The sequence below is a fragment of the Callithrix jacchus genome, chromosome 3 (assembly GCF_049354715.1).
Source record: "Callithrix jacchus isolate 240 chromosome 3, calJac240_pri, whole genome shotgun sequence".
NCBI classification, from domain to species: domain Eukaryota; kingdom Metazoa; phylum Chordata; class Mammalia; order Primates; family Cebidae; genus Callithrix; species Callithrix jacchus.
In genome coordinates this window covers 174,345,538-174,362,159 of record NC_133504.1, presented here as the reverse complement: position 1 = coordinate 174,362,159, position 16,622 = coordinate 174,345,538, and the positions used below count along the sequence as shown (strand labels likewise).

Sequence of the window (16,622 nt, the reverse complement as noted above, 5' to 3'; positions counted from 1 at the left end):
ATAATATTCAATTCTTTCATAGCATAGCATATTACTTTTGCTTTTTACAGTATTATAAACAAGAATTTGTGGGGACATGGAACCAGTCACGTTATCAATAGAGGGTTCTAGGTTCAGGTTATAATCAATTCCCAGCTCTAACACTTGCCAGATTTTCAATATTAGGAAAGATATTTCACTTCTCTGGACTGCAATGTCCTTATTTACATCAATATTCACAATAAATATTATTTTTAAGAATAGGATAATAATACCTATGTAGAAACACAGTTGTTGTTAAACAAAATCATCTATGCTGTCAACAATACTTGGCACATATTAATTAGCTATGATTACTCTTATAATTACTATGAATATTAGAGAATTTGATTAATGCTATTGATCTTATTTATGGAAAACTATATAGTTGCACATCAAATCAAATTTTTGAATACAAAGATCAGGGTCTTCTCAGACTTCTCAAAGCCTGGAATTTCTCGTTTAAGAGATCTATTGATATTCTTAAAGATTCAAGTAATATATAGAAGAATTGCAGTATTTCTAATAGTCTTTCTTGAAAACAAATTGGTTGTTAACTTCCTAAGTCAACTCAGCAAACACATGAACTTTTTTTACAAATTATAACATAGTGAGCGGAGGAAATGTTATTATAGTAATCTTAATTAAATAAAGTCACATAAACCCACTTTTTAAATATAGAGGGCAAGAATATTGTTTATATAAAGCAATCTATTTAAATTATTGATAACAGAGTTATGGAACATGTTAGAAGTAAAGATTTTTTTTTTAGAAAAATTGACTATATTTGGTTGGAAAGTGTCCCTCATGTGAAATAAAAAACACCTGTATAGACCTGTTTGCAAGGAGAACTGTCAGGGAATGGTGTCGGCGGGGAGGGTGCAGGGCTGTGCCCCCAGAGATGGGAGGATGGGGTGGGAGTTTCTTCTCTGGCAAGGGAGGACAGGGTAGCACAAAGCTCACTTCACCTTACCTGATTCCAGGGGGGACAGGAGTGGGAATGATGGGGCCCAGGCAGAGGGGTCAGCTCGGGGTGAGACTATGACTAGCAGTACCACTACCCACCATGAAGCTCCTATTCTGCAGATATAGGTACAGGTTGAATAGACAATAATTCTAGTTTTCTGAAGCTCCATTCTTCCCCTTGCTTATCTACAGTGCTGTTCCAATGGAAATTTCAGAAGGAAAATAGGTGGAATGGATGTGAGTGACTGGGTTATGTAGCCATTAGGTATCTAATAATAAACATTCTTAGATATAGCCCTAAACTTCTCACAAACGTGAGAGAGAAATCATAGAGAAGGCATATAGAAGAGTGACAGAGTTAAAATAAATTCTAAGAAAAGTGAAAGAAGGCACACAGACAAAAGAAGAGAGAGAGGCCATGTCTAGACTAATAACATTCTGAGGACAGAGGAATGCGAAGAGAAATAGCAGAAGGTTTTGGAAAAATTATTTCACAGGGCAAGAATAATAAACCAAAAATAAAAAAGAATCTTGAAAATTATCAGTATGCTTCAACCAAACCACAGGAAATTTATAGTTAAAAAGGAATAGACTTTCAATGGAAGCAGAAGAAATCGACATGATCATTATCCTCTGTCTTCTGTTAGAGCATAAACACAGGTACAAGGGCTTTAGCTAGACCACTGGATGCACAGAGCGAAACTGGGAATGGGGTACCAGTGGATAGATGGGACAAATGAGAAAGCAAAACATTAAGGACAAACCTAAATTGAGACATAAAAGCATGCCTGAATTCACAAATTTATTTAAATATTTTTAAAAGGCAGTATAAAATTACTCATGAATTTAAAAATTCATCTCAGAAAACAGAGCAGACCACAAAGATTATTTGCAATATATTCAGTGTGTAAAAGAAAATGAATAAGATGGGCTAAATCCCAGAATACAGAATTAACCCTTTCTTGTCTAATATTGTCAACATGTGTGTACTTCCTATTTCCCATTAAATAAATTATTAATGATACAGTAATACCTTCTCAACTACAAATTTTGCTTCACATAGATAAAACATATAACTTCAGACTTTTTGTAAATGTAAGGATTTTGTTTTCCTTATACCTAAGATGTGGACTTTTCCTCATGAGAATATTGAAGAAAACTGGAAAGTGGTCACAGCAACTAGGAGAGAGAGCCAAACAGCACACAGTATAAATGAGGATTTTGCAATCACCAGTGGAGGAATAAAGGTAGGGAGAAACTAAAGTCAGATTTGAACTATGTGGTCTTATGTGTTAGGATATAGGGGGCAGCTTATGAATAAGAGGGACTGAACAGTCAGTGCTTTTCTCCTTCTATGAGACCATAAATGTTCCAGAAGATGGTAGATCAATATTCTTAAGTACAACATCAGAGAGCTTTAGGCTTTAAAATGGACAACAAAATGTAGAAAAATTATGCCTGTTAATTAAATAGTATCATCAGCAATGCTCAATTATTTACCAGCAACTTATTACAACTGTTGAATAAGGAAAGCCTGAAATTATTATTAAGGCAAGAATAAATAGAAATTAAATGAACATACATAACTTATTGATTAAAACATATCGAACATAATTATGCTTTACTCATTGTGCTATTTAATATATTGAGTACCAAATAGATCAAGGAGTTGCCTAGGTAATTACTAAAGTGTTATTTTATTTTTACATTTTAACAGCTTTTTTTAAAAGAGGAGTTTTAGGTTTACACCAAAAGTGAGAGGAAGGAACGGAGATATCTCATATACTCCCTCTCTCATTGCGTTCATAGCCTCCCACATTATCAACATCACCCACCAGAGTGGTGCATTTGTTATAAACGATGAATGTATGTTAATACAACATTATCACTTAAAGATCAGAGTTTATATTAGGGTTCATTCTTCTACATAGATTTCGGAGCAGGTAATATTAAAACATTTTCTCTTAATTTTAAAACAGCCACAGTGTAACTTAAGCTTTGCTAAAATGAATGATATATTAAAATCATAAAGCTAACAAGTGATGAACTCACAAGTGACAATATCCATTATCTTTCATTAAGGTCATAGTGCAAGCTTGGTCCAAAGATAAATTAGCTATTTATATTACTTCATTAATCCTCATATGAATCTTAAAAGAGAGATGTTATTGCCTCCATTTTAAAGATTAGGAAACTGTGGTTTATAAATGCTAAGCAACATACAAGGATCACCCAGCCAATTAATGGTAAAGCTTGTATTTAAATCCATGGCAACAAAAGATATCTTACCCTTTAAATTTTAGTTATTACAGCCATCAGGTTTCTATCAGAAAAGCTAAATCTCTGTAACAAAGTATAAGGGTTTATTTTCTGGAATTAGACTTTACACAATTATGGGGGCTAGTTAAGAAGTCTATGTGGCCGGGGCAGTTGTTCACCCTGTAATCCCAGAATTTTGGGAGGCCGGGCCAGGTGGATCACTTGAGGTAAAGAGTTCGAGACCAGCTTGACCAACATGGTAAAACCCCATCTCTACTAAACACAAAAATTACCCAGGAATGGTGGTGCATGCTTGTATTCCCAGCTACTTGGGAGGCTGAAGCAGCAGAATCCCTTGAACCTGGGAAGCAGGGGTTGCAGTGAGATGAGATTTCGTCACTGCTATTCAAACCTGGGCAACAAGAGCAAAACTCCATCTCAAAAAAAAAAGTCTATGCAAGAGCATTGTCTTTGCAGTTAGTGTTGGGTGGGCCTGAATGATCCATAAGTTAGCTGAGGCATCTGATGGGTCTGGAAACACAAGTGTAGGAGAGCAAAGACCATCAGAAACTTATGAAGACAAACATCTTCACAGATACCCACATCTGTATCTTGTGGTTGCCAACACTGATGGTGCAGGTGACCTACAGGAGAATTTGGCACCTTTTGCCATGAAGCTGATTACACATCCAGCCCAGGATTTGCAGAATGTGAAGGGAGAAACCTGGTAGGATTGGGAGTAGCTGGGGCTAGGCAGCTTTCCTTCACTCAACTAAGTACATCAATGAAGACATGCTCAAGATGTCATAGTGACTAGCACACTATGTTTGTGTTCCAAGTTTCAAACTGGTTCTTTCTTCATCTCTTTCCAGAAATTCTCCAAATCTCTCTTGTAGCTCTATCTCACTTGGAACCACATAAAGAAGAGAATTATACAAAAAGTAGCTCAGTTGAGCTAAGTCATATTACCACAGGGAACTAGTGAGAATATGCCATCAAAATACACACATGTAGGTACATGTGCAAGTTTCTGTGTGTTCACTTTTGACATTAGTTTTATTGATTTTTTCCCCCCATCAGTTGTGAATTTCTTCAACTCTTACTCTCCTCAACTTCCTCAGCTCTCTTATAGTGGTTTCAGGAACTCCATGATTAGAGTGGGACTGCTGAATGCAGTATTTTCTTTGAAAAGCAGAATAACCATAATAATAGCATTTTAAGAACATAATAATTATTATTCAATCATCCAAGACAGATCTGTAACCCAAATAATAATAAAATTGTTGCATAGTTGTACTTGACAGTTTCTGGAAGTGAAAATGCATCATATTTTGCATTGACAAGTCCAATCAATCTGTCGTGGTTGTTGAAAGTCCTGCCTCAAGACAACTTCTGAGGAACATATGAGCTCAGAGGGCTTGAGGGTGGTGATTAATTACCAATGTGTTTCAAATATTCTAATCATAGAGTGCATCACATTAGCTACACAATACATATTACATTCAGTTTCAAAAACAATCATTATACTAGATAGCTACCATCACCTATCTCTTAGTAATAAGACAAAAGTCCTTCCTGTGACCTACATACTTTGCTTCTACTAATGCAGTCTTAAGCAGTTTTCCATAGCTATGAGAACACTACTCTCTTGTTTGGTTCTCCTAGTTCTTGGTTGACCTCATATATTTCCTTTTTTGGGGGCGGGCAGTGTCTCACTCTGTCACCCAGGCTGGAGTGCAGCATCGTGATCTTGGCTCACTGCAACCTCTGTTTCCCAGGCTAAAGCGATTCTTCTGCCTCAGCCTCCTGAGAAGCTGGGATTATAGGCCCCTGCCACCACACCTGGCTAGTTTTTGTAGTTTTAGTAGAGATGGATTTCACCGTCTTGGCCAGGCTGGTCTCAAACTCCTGACCTCGTGATCCACCTGCCTCAGCCTCCCAAAATGGTGGGATTACAATTGTCAGCCACTGCACTGGCCTATTTAGTTTTCAAAAATATTTAAGAGATTTAAGTAATTTTTTATTAATATCCACTTCATTGAGGTTCAAAATCAACACTATATTCTGAAATCTCACTTTGTGTAAGAATTTTTGAAGGTTAAGACCTTCTTTTTCTTTCATTCTTTTTCTTTCATATCCTTCCTTCTTATTTTTGCACTTTCTCTTTTAGCAAGACTTCAGTTACTAACACTGAACATTATGTAATCATCCCCCAATTGATATAATTAGGCCATTCATTTTATTCACCACATAGGTTGTTGTGACAATAAAAGCACAAAATAATTCATCTAACACACTGAATATAATAATGCCTTGCATGCTGAAAATGCTCACTTTAAGTTATTACTAATTTTACTCTCAATTACAGTTCATGTGGCTTAATCTGTTCTTAAGATTCTTCTTTTGATTTTTCTCCAGGTTTCTGAACTCATCGCTTGGATAATTATCTTTTGCTTCTGGCCCCATTACTTTGTTCTTTCCACACCGTGTTGGACACAAAGTATACCAGAGTGAGCATGATACCAGAACACAGGGAATGTGTAGAGTGATCAATAGACTTGAAGGCTTATTGCACCTATTAATTTTGAAAGGGAGATACTAGCTCCCTGCTGGGCCTCATGACATGAGTGGAAGACTTCTGGTCATCACAAGATCTGGGGTTGCTATCTATGCTCAGAAGTCAGAAGTGATAAATGCTTTTCTCTGAATGTGATGTTTGTATTTAAATGCCAAAATACTCAGGTGAAATCAATGCAATGAGCAACACAACAGAAGAATCATGAGGGTTACTTGGTGAGGCTATGAAAAAACAGGAATAGTGGGGTTCAGAAGCTATACTCATAGGCAGTCTGGAAGCATTTATGTGCATTTGAAATATAAAATCATAATATTATATAAAGTTATAATCATATGTGCCTAATTTGAAATTATGTGATATCTCCCAAGTCTTCAAAATACATCAAGGATCACAAAACTTTCAAGCTTACAATTTAGGTAAGTTAGATACTGTACTTTTGTTAAAAGGAAGTGCCACTTATGTGTCAAATAGAAATACTAACATTCGTGGTTGGTGTTACTTGAATCTCACAGCTATTTACCTGTATTGAAACTTCTGCAGATGTTTTGGCGTTTCAAGCTTTGTGCTTACACTGTTATTATAATTTAAAATCTTCTTAAATATTCTCTAACACTGTTATGTAAAAGCTAGAGATAATGCACTAAAATGCACTAAGAAATCAATAACCTGGAAAGGAAGTTAAATAGTATAAAATGCCGCAAAAAAGACCAAATGACCATTATAATATGTCATACATTTATTTAAGAGTTAGTAACGTGAGAAATATTAGTAATAATTTTGAGGAAATGGAAAAGCATTATTAAAGAAATGATACCTTTAATTTTGCAAAAATAATCATATAACTGGACAAGGATGATGATAAGATGCTGACTGCAATATCAATGCTACCGACATGTGATTCTAACTCAAGATACCATCTGTACTAAGGCATAAAGTATTCTTGATGATTTCAAAGGAGATAATATATTAAATATACATATTTTTGCAAGAATTTCTTGTGCTTAGAAAGTATGAAAATCTATGTTACAATGTTTATAAATGCATGTGCTCTGAAAAACAACCAACCTTTTAAAATTTAGTCTGTGAGAAAAGTACCCTTAAATCCTTTCATTCTGCTTTTGTGTTATGAGTTTAGAAGTCATACTGGCTTTTTCATTCTGTTGTAAAACGCTGAGCTACAAATTTCAGATCTGTTTTCTCAAACACACAACTTTCCAGATTTGATTGAAGAGTAAATGAAATGATGTGTGTTAAGTTCTTAATAGAGAACAAGCGCTTAACCTTTGGCACATACCATCAGAACTGTCATAGCTAACGCTACTGTAGCCCTTATGACAGGCCAGTCTTCATTCTAAATGTCTTTCACATGTCATCTCCTTCATCCTCAAAAAATTTCTCTAATGTAAATACTATATTATCACTCCCATTTTTCAGATGGGGACATTGAGCAACAGGAAGGCAGTTTTTATAAATTCCCATACCAGAAAGTAGCTAATTTGAACCTCAGCAATCCAGCTTTAAAAACCTGTGTACATCTTAGTGCTTGCCATTGACAAACATTACTCTCGACTTAAGCCTGGGGCACTTGTAAGCAGACTGTTACTTCAGCCTAGATCTTTTTTTTTTTTTTTCTTGAGACGGAATTTCGCTCTTGTTACCCAGGCTGGAGTGCAATGGCACGATCTCAGCTCACTGCAACCTCCGCCTCCTGGGTTCAGGCAATTCTCCTGCCTCAGCCTCCTGAGTAGCTGGGATTACAGGCACGCGCCACCATGCCTAGCTAATTTTTTGTATTTTTAGTAGAGTCGGGGTTTTACCATGTTGACCAGGATGGTCTCGATTTCTAGACCTCATAATCCACCCGCCTCGGCCTCCCAAAGTGCTGGGATTACAGGCTTGAGCCACCGTGCCCAGCCAACTTCAGCTTAGATCTTCAATCATTATGTATTAGTTGTTCATCCAGCATTCAAAATAAGACCACATTAAATATTTGGTGATGACACTCATGAGTGATTGTCAGCAAATCAGTCACTGGTTGTAGTTTGGGACTATTTTCTTTCTAGATGCATAAAAATCTTCATTAATGAAAAATAGAAAGAACTGGAAACACAAGATGATGGACTAGGCTCTAACCAGAGATATTAAAAAGAAGCATAATATTCCTCCAATAGTGGTAGTGTGGAGTGGAGAAGTTTGCAGTGCACAGGGGCCAAAAACATCATGCTCCTGAGAAAACTTAAATATAGCCATGGAAAACTAAAGGCATACGCAATATGACCCTTGAAAACTGTCTAGCATTGACTGGAGAGCCTTTCTCTCTAGTTAGAGAATATTAAACCATGTAACAGCTGGCCAAAGGTCAAATGCACTTGAACACCCCATGTTCTCAAAAATGGTAGGGTTGTTGTTTCTACCTGGGATAGAGCTGACCAGAAAAATGAAATCCTTTAGCTACTCTGCTTTTTAAATGGCATTGGGGGGTTTATATTCAGAGTGAACTCACTAAACCACCTGTGTTTTCATTTTACTTAAACAAAAATGCTTTTTCCAAACTCTAATTAAAGTTTGCTCTTTAAACCAGCCTTTTATGTGGTGACTGCAGCCATGGAGTGTGAGATCCTTTAATGTCTTAGTGAGCCGCTACTGTTGTTCATGGATGGGGGAATAATGGAAAGCAATAAATGTGCATTTGTTTCTGCCCAGTGGTAAAATCATAGTGCTTACATTTCAGAAAGCCATTAAACGTGGAATAAATTTATACAGATTTGACCCAGTTCAGACTTGAAATTGTTGCAGGCATCACGGATTGTGATGCTATAGAAGGAGAACTTTCTAAATGTATATGCATTTTTTTATGGCTCAGCTCAAATTTGCTTCCTAAAACTCCTGACACCTATGGCTATTCCTTCCTCTGCTTCTACCACGTGAATCTTTGTGCTGTGTAATTAGCAAGAGAGGAAACACTATGGTATACTCTGAGTCTCTGTTAAGAAGGGGAGCAACATTACATGCTTATTTACCTTTGGTAAAGTCAAAAAGAAAATATGCTCCCCACCCCAATAAAAAGTAATTATGCTAACAATTTAGATCAGGATTCAGCCAACTAGGGCTCTCAGGCCAATTTCAGCTACCTGCTTAGGTCAATAAAGTTTTATTGGAAAACCACTATGCCCATTTAGTCCCATATTATCTATAGCAACTTTAGTGGCACAACAGCAAAAGTCAAGTCTTTGCAGCAAAGGCCATCTGACCTACTAGACCTAAAGTAGTTACCATCCAGCCTTTTACAGAAAACGTTTGTAATCTCCACTCTATGAATGTATGCCCTTAGTAAATTACATGAATCTATAATCCCCTCAATTGACTTCTGTTTCCTTCTGTGGTTTGAAGGTGGATCCCAATGTTTAAAGGTCAAGAAAGCAATGTTTTTTTCCTATAGTCTACTCTATGCAATGTAGATCCTTTATATGGTGCAGCTGAGGAAACAGCAACCTGTTCATACATAGGAAGAAAACTGACTATTGAAAGTATTCATAGGCCAGGCACAGTGGCTCATGCCTGTAATCCCAGCACTTTGAGAGGCCGAGGTGGGAGCATGACCTGAGGCCAGGAGTCTGACAGCAATCTGGTCAACATGGTGAAACCCACTCTCTACTAAAAATACAAAAAATTAGGTGGGTGTGGTGGTGCGCACCTGCAAGCTGATCTACTCAGGAGGCTGAGGCAGGATCATTGCTTCAATCTGGGAGGCAGAGGTTGCAGTGAGCTGAGATCTTGTCACTGTACTCCAGCCTGGGCAATACAGTGTAACTCTGTTTCCAAAAAAAAAAGTATTAGTAGATGGTTTGCTGGTCTTCAGTGTGTCATTTATCAAAGGAAAGACAATGATAATTTCAACACTAAAGTGACTTTCACTTTAGGCTGTGATGTTTAAGCTTCATTCATGCTCCCTAATACCAATTTAAGTTGTGATTCAACTATGCAATAAAGCACTTTGAAAAATACTTTCAGCTTTTTCTTCAGATGTTTTGCAGAATTTTTAAGGTTCTGCTTTGTCTTCCAGTCATAACCCTACCTGCTTTTAGTCAAGGTACTCAATTCAGTTCTCTTTGAGCATGCTGACTCACGTATGTATCTCTAGGCCTCTGTCTTCCTCATTCCTTCCCCTTTGTGTAGCAGGTACCACCAGGTGTCTTTCAATATCTACCCTTTGCTTCGTTCTTGGAAATAGCATTATTTACCCAGAACATATGCCTGCATAACCTCCCTTTTGGCTTGGAGTGGTCACGTGCTAGGATATGCCTAATGGAATATGAGGGGAAGTGCTATGTGCAACTTCTGGGTCATGACCACAAAGGGAGAGATTTTCTTTCTTGCACTCGATAATCTGCCACTATTCTGCACCCTAGATTGTTAACATAATAATGAAATACACTGGAAAAGACAGAAATATTCTGAGAATACTGGAGAAATATGATATATTACAGGTTTCTGATGACCGGGAGCTGCCCGACAAAGCATAACAGTTATATGCAAGAACAACATGTCTCTGACTTCTCGAAGATACTTTATTTGGAGTCTCTCTTTTATGAAGCAATGTCTACTTTCTTTTTGTTGTTGCTGTTTTTCTAGGACAGGGTCTTGCTCTGTTGCCCAGGCTGGAGTTCAGTGGTGTGATCATAGCTCAGTGCAGTTTCAAGCAGTTTCAAACTTCTGGACTCAAGCAATCCTCTTGCTTCAGCCTTTCAAGTAGCTGGGACTATAGGTGCATGCCATCATGCCTGGCTTATACACACACACACACACACACACACACACACACACACACACATATATGTGTATATATATATATATGCAGAGTCTTGCTATGTTGTCAAGGTTGGTCTCAAATACCTGGGCTGGGCTCAAGCAATTCTCCTGCCTCAGCCATCTAAAATATTGGGATTACAGGCATAAGCCACAATGCCCGACCAATACCTATTTTTTGATGGAAACCCAGTCACTAGCCTCAAAGAGTGTACACTTAAGTAGTTGAGGTAATTGTTTCTCATTATACCAATGAGTATATAATTGGAGTTTAAATATATGCAGGAATCTGTATCTTATAGAGGCTTTTTTAATGTTTAATTTTTTTTTTTTTTTTTACAAAAGGATCTGATCAATGTGGTGTGAAAGGAAAACAAAAAATTCTCTTCTGAAGGAGAAACATAAAGAGGTCTAATATTTATGATTTATTTCTGATACTTTGCACTTTGCTCTTTTCTGCCTGGTAGACCCTTTCTTCCCTCGGCAAAGCATATACAGCTTTAGTATAGGAGTTTCTCACTTTCTTTAGGCCTCTGCACAATTATCACATGATTGGAGAAGACTTCCTGATGTTAAGTAAAAGCATACCCCATAGCCTTGTTAACTACCTGACATACTCTATATTCATGTATTCACTAAATGCCTGACCCTCCACACTCATACAATAAAAACATACGCTTTCAGCAATTCCAAACTCCATCTGTTTTACTTTATTAACTATTCTTTCTCTGGAATGATGAAACATGCCTGACAAGAACTAGACCCTTTGATATGGCTTGGCTGTGTCCCCACCCAAATCCCATCTTGTAGCTCCCCAAATTCCCATGTGTTGTGGGAGGGACCTGGTGGGAGATAATTGAATCGTGGGGTCTTTCCCATGGTGTTTTCCTGATAGGGAATCAGTCTCACCAGATCTGATGGTTTCAAAACCACAGTTTTCCTGCACAAGCTCTCTTCTCCCTTTCACCTACTGTCATGATTGTGAGGCCTCCCCAGCTACATGGTACTGTGAGTCCAATAGACCTCTTTCTTTTGCAAATTGCCCAGCCTTGAGTATATCTTTATCAGCAGCATGAAAATGAACTAATACAGTAAGTTGGTACCAGTAGAGTGGGGCACTGATAAAAAGATACCAAAAATGTGAAAGAAACTGTAGAACTGGGTAACAGGAAGAGGTTGGAATGGTTTGGAGGGCTCACATTCAGAGAGGAAAATGTGGGAAAGTTTGGAACTTCCTAGAGTCTTACTGAATGGCTTTGATCAAAATGCTGATAGTGATATGAACAATAAGATCCAGGCTGAGGTGGTCTCAGATGGAGATGACGAAATTGCTGGGAACTGGAACAAAAGTGACTCTTTTTATGTTTTAGCAAAAAGACTGGCTGCATTTGCCCCTGCCCTAGAGATTTTCAGAACTTGCAACTTTATAGAGATGATTTAGGAAATCTGACGAAAGAAATTTCAAAGAACTTGGATGCTGTTAAAGGCATTCAGCTTTATAAGGGAAACAGAGCATAAAAGTTCAGAAAATTTGCAGCCTGACAATGTGATAGAAAAGAAAATCCCATTTTCTGAGGAGAAGTTAAACTGGCTGCAGAAATTTGTGTAAGTAACAAGGAGCTGAATGTTAATCCCCAAGACAATGGGAAAAATATCTCCAGGGCATGCCAGAAGTCTTCATGGTTGCCACTCCCATCACAGGCCCAGAGGCTTAGGAAGAAGAAGTGGTTTTGTGGACAGGGCCCAGAGTCCCTGTGCTGTGTGGAGCCTAGGAACTTGGTGCCCTGCATCTAAGTAGGGCAAATGTAGACCTTGGGCAGTTGTTTTAGAGGGTGCAAGCCCCAAGCATATGGTGTTGAGCCTGTGAGTACACATAAATCAAGAATTGAGGTTTGGGGACCTCTGCCTAGATTTTAGAGGATGTATGGAAATGCCTGGATGTTCAGAGAGAAGTTTGCTGTGAGAATGGGGCTCTCATGGAGAACCTCGTCTAGAGCATTGCAGAAGGGAAATGTGGGGTTGGAGCCCCACACAGAGTCCCTAGTGGGGTACTGCCTAGGAGAGTTGTGAGAAGAGGGCCATCGTCCTCCAAACCCCAGAATGGTAGATCCATTGACAGCTTGTACTGTGTGCCTGGAAAAGCCACAGACACTCAACACCAGTTCATGAAGGCAGCCAGGAGGGAGGCAGTACCCTGCAAAACCACAGGGGCAGAGCTGCCCAAGACCTGGTAGTTCACCTCTTGCATCAGCATGACTTGGATACGAAACATGGATTCAAAGAAGATCATGTTGGAGCTTTAAAATTTGATTGCCCTACTGAATTTCAAACTTGCATGGGGCCGGTAGCCCCTTTGTTTTGGCCAATTTCTCCCATTTGGAACAGCTGTATTTACCTGATGCCTGTATCCCCATTGTATCTAGGAAGTAATTAACTTGCTTTTAATTTTATAGACTCATAGGAGGAAGGGACATGCCTTGTCTCAGATAAGACTTTGGATTGTGGACTTTGGAGTTAATGCTGAAATGAGTTAAGACTTTGGGAAACTATTGGAGAGGCATGATTGGTTTTGAAATGTGAAGACATGAGATTTGGGAGGGCCCAGAAGTGGAATGATATGATATGGCTCTGTGTCTCCACACAAATCTCACCTTGTCACTCCCATAATTCCTACATGTTGCAGAAGGATCCTGGTGGGAATTAATTGAATCATGGGGTGGGTCTTTCCCATGCTGTTCTTGTGACAGTAAGTAAATTTCATGAGATTTAATGGTTTTTAAAATGGGAGTTCCCCTGCACAAGCTCTCTTCTTTTGTTTGCTGCCATATGAGACATGCTTTTCACCTTCTACTATGAGTGTGAGGCCTCCTTAGCCATATGGAACTGTGAGTCCAATAAATCTCTTTCTTTTGTAAATTCTCCAGTCTTGGGTATGTCTTTATCAGGAGTGTGAAAACAGGTTAATGCACTCCTAATAAAGTTTTGCTGAGTGATTGAATGAATCAATGACCACATGTCAAGAAGTCCAGCACCACCATCATAAAGACTATAAAGGAGTAGTGACTGAGATGGGCCTCAGAGTTAGCTCCAGCCACCTCATGAAAGTGCTTGTAAGTCACCTGAAGAGTTTTATCTTCCTCTGAAGGGCAGTAGAAGACAGTGAAAGGTTTAAAGGGACCAGAGTGCCTTATGATCTGATTAGGGAATGTGATGAGATTATTTTCTCTCCAGTGGAAAATGAAGGGAAGTCAGAGTTGTAATGGGGGAGCTGTGGCTGACCATTGTAGACATTTAGGGAAGAGATTGTGGTCATGTGGATTTGAGTGGAACAGCAAGGCTATGCTTTGGGAAGAGTGCTGGTCATTTTTCAAGTTTCTCTCACTTCATCTGCTCTCTCTAGGCTCTGTTCCCCAGTGCCTTAGTCAGCCCAGGCAGCTATAACAAATTACAGTAGGCTGGGAGACTTACATGCAACAGATTTATTTCTCGGTATTTAGGAAGGTGGAAGTCTGAGATCAGGGTGCCAACATGGCCAGGTTTTGCTGAGGGCTCTGTTCAGAATTTCGGACTGCTGACTTCTCACTGTATCCTCTTGTGGCAAAAGAAGGAAGGACCTTTTAAGGTCTCTTGTGTAAGGGCACTCAATCCATGCATATGAGTGGGCCCCAACTCCTGAAGGCCTCCATATATCACCACAGTGATGATATATATTTATATATCATAACATATTTATTTTGGAGAAACATACACATTCAATCTATAACACCCAGATGCCTTGCTAACTGGCTTCTGGCTGGATTTGCCAATAGGAAGCACCAGCAGGAGACCTGGGGGTGTAGGAAAAGGAGAATCAAGGTATTAATCCCACTTCTGCCTGAAAATGGTTTTTAAAGCAGTTACTGTGGGTCCCTTATGGTTCCAGCTCTCACCTCCCTCAGCCCCTCTTTCTGTGGTCTCAGCTTCCATGGGGCAGTCATTCTCGGATCCAGCTCCTACACGGTGTCCCCAGCTTCGAGTGGTACCATGCTTTCTGCTCTCTCCCGCTGTAAGGCTGATAGATGCCTCCTGTAGTTGCTCATCTCTGGCTGGCCTTTTATTTCCCTGTTTGGTTTCCCAATGTTCCATTATCTGACTAACCAATTTCCTATATTATATTATGTATTTCTGAAAAACTCAGCATTTTTGTTTTAGAAACAGGACACTGACAGATACAATTTTATATTCTGCCAAATTCATATCTTTGTTTAAAACACTTTATTATAGAAATGACTACTATACATATATATGCACATACATACATATATATGCATATATATATATATATATATATATATATATATATATATATATATATGTTCATGTAGTACAACTTCTTCTAGGAAGGAAATGCTACTTCAAAAATGATGACTAGGATTGCAAGCTTCTTGGAAACAATGTTTACATCCCTTTAACTTCTCACTTTCCAGATACTAGCTCCAAGTTTGCATTGTTTAAATCACAGAGCAGAGAGAAAATGTTAGCAACACTGTGGCTTTAGGCTTATGAATGTTTGGAAGTAAAGATTCTAATCGTTGACTTTCTTTTGCTGTCATCTCTCCAAATAAAATGGACAACATACCCTTTTCATGTTTTGCTATTTTCCATTAAAAATGATTGATCTTATTATACCATATTTTTACTGCAAATTAGCTTAATAGCAGTTAGCACAGTGTATCATCGGTGTGGCCCAGCTGCTATTGTTTTTATTGCACTATTCCAGTGCCTCGGGGTAATTACCGTTGAGACCTCAAATGCGTTTCCATATGTAAAACTCATTCTTTCACGTTCAGTATTTTGAAGAATACAACCTCAGCATTGGTTTTATTTTCTCATATTTATTCATTCAAGTGACCATTTCATAATTAGCTTTTAGACATTCTCATAGAAGTCTCAAGGAGCACATCCAAGGGCACGCAAATGCACTCCGTGTTTTTCAGCGGCCGAGAGGTATTTAACACTTTGGCAGGAGTTTGGGGCTGTGTAGAAGCCGTGAGTGATGACTCTAGCTCCTGCCTTTGCATGCATTAACTGCTGGTTGCCTCTGAATAATTGGCTAAGAATATTGGTTAACACATCAAGTGAAAATGTATGTGGCGGTGCCTGTCTCCATCATCCCAGGAGAACATCTGTCCACTTCCCAAATCCACTAAACAATTTGGCTCTGTCTGTGTGACTGGCAGCTGTTCCCAGTGAGGCCCTTTGCCACAAAGTAGGGACGGGGAAGTTTGGGCTTGAGTTGTGTTGGCAGGTTTTGTTGAAACACTTGGAGAGTAATTTTACAATATTTGCCCGCTGGTGATATTAGCCCTTTATTTTTGTGAAAGTCAAGGGGAAATTACAACTCTTTCTGTGCATATAAATTGCTTTGGGAAATAGCTCTTGGGGTATATTCAGGTTATTCTGTAAAAATGTGTTGAGCTTCTCCAAGCTGAAGGCTTGACCTCTACTCCCCCAAAAAAATTCAGTTTTGCACAGGGATAGAAACATTAAAAAAAACACAATGTCTTATAGGAAAGCATACAGACCATTCTAAGGGAGAAAGCTATTGTGTCTGCATGGAATAAAAGAAAACTCACACACAAAAAAATCAAACTAATTCAAAACATCATAGTGCAATTTAATTAAAGAGAAATTAAATCAAGGACAAATTGTTCACCTGTATTCGGGATTGTAAATCAATGCTAAAGCTTAGAATTTGTCATCCAAAGAGTCATTTTGTGTTGTTTGGTTTATGTATACCAAGCTATCTGTGGACATGCTGTAATAATGATCACAAGGGTGTTGGTCTCCTTTTAAGATATGTGTACTGCCAAGAATTGTTTGCATTGCTAGAATTGCCATAAGAATTTCCAAAAATTCATCTCCAAAATTACCCACCTGCATTTTCTGCTAACACCAAAAACTTCTATATCACACACTTTCCTACTTGTTTTCTTATCGTTAATAGTTTATTTTG

At 38.5% G+C, this 16,622-nt stretch overlaps 1 long non-coding RNA gene across 1 annotated transcript in view; it reads left to right on the top strand.

Annotated features, from left to right (window-relative positions):
* Window positions 1-7,566, top strand: part of LOC118152344 (uncharacterized) — a 92,930-nt gene extending 85,364 nt beyond the window's left edge. The window contains exons 2-3 of the long non-coding RNA XR_004741028.3: window positions 2,109-2,231; window positions 5,662-7,566. This is a non-coding gene — a long non-coding RNA (uncharacterized LOC118152344). The remainder of the gene's footprint in view (window positions 1-2,108; window positions 2,232-5,661) is intronic.
* Window positions 7,567-16,622: the final 9,056 nt, after the last annotated feature.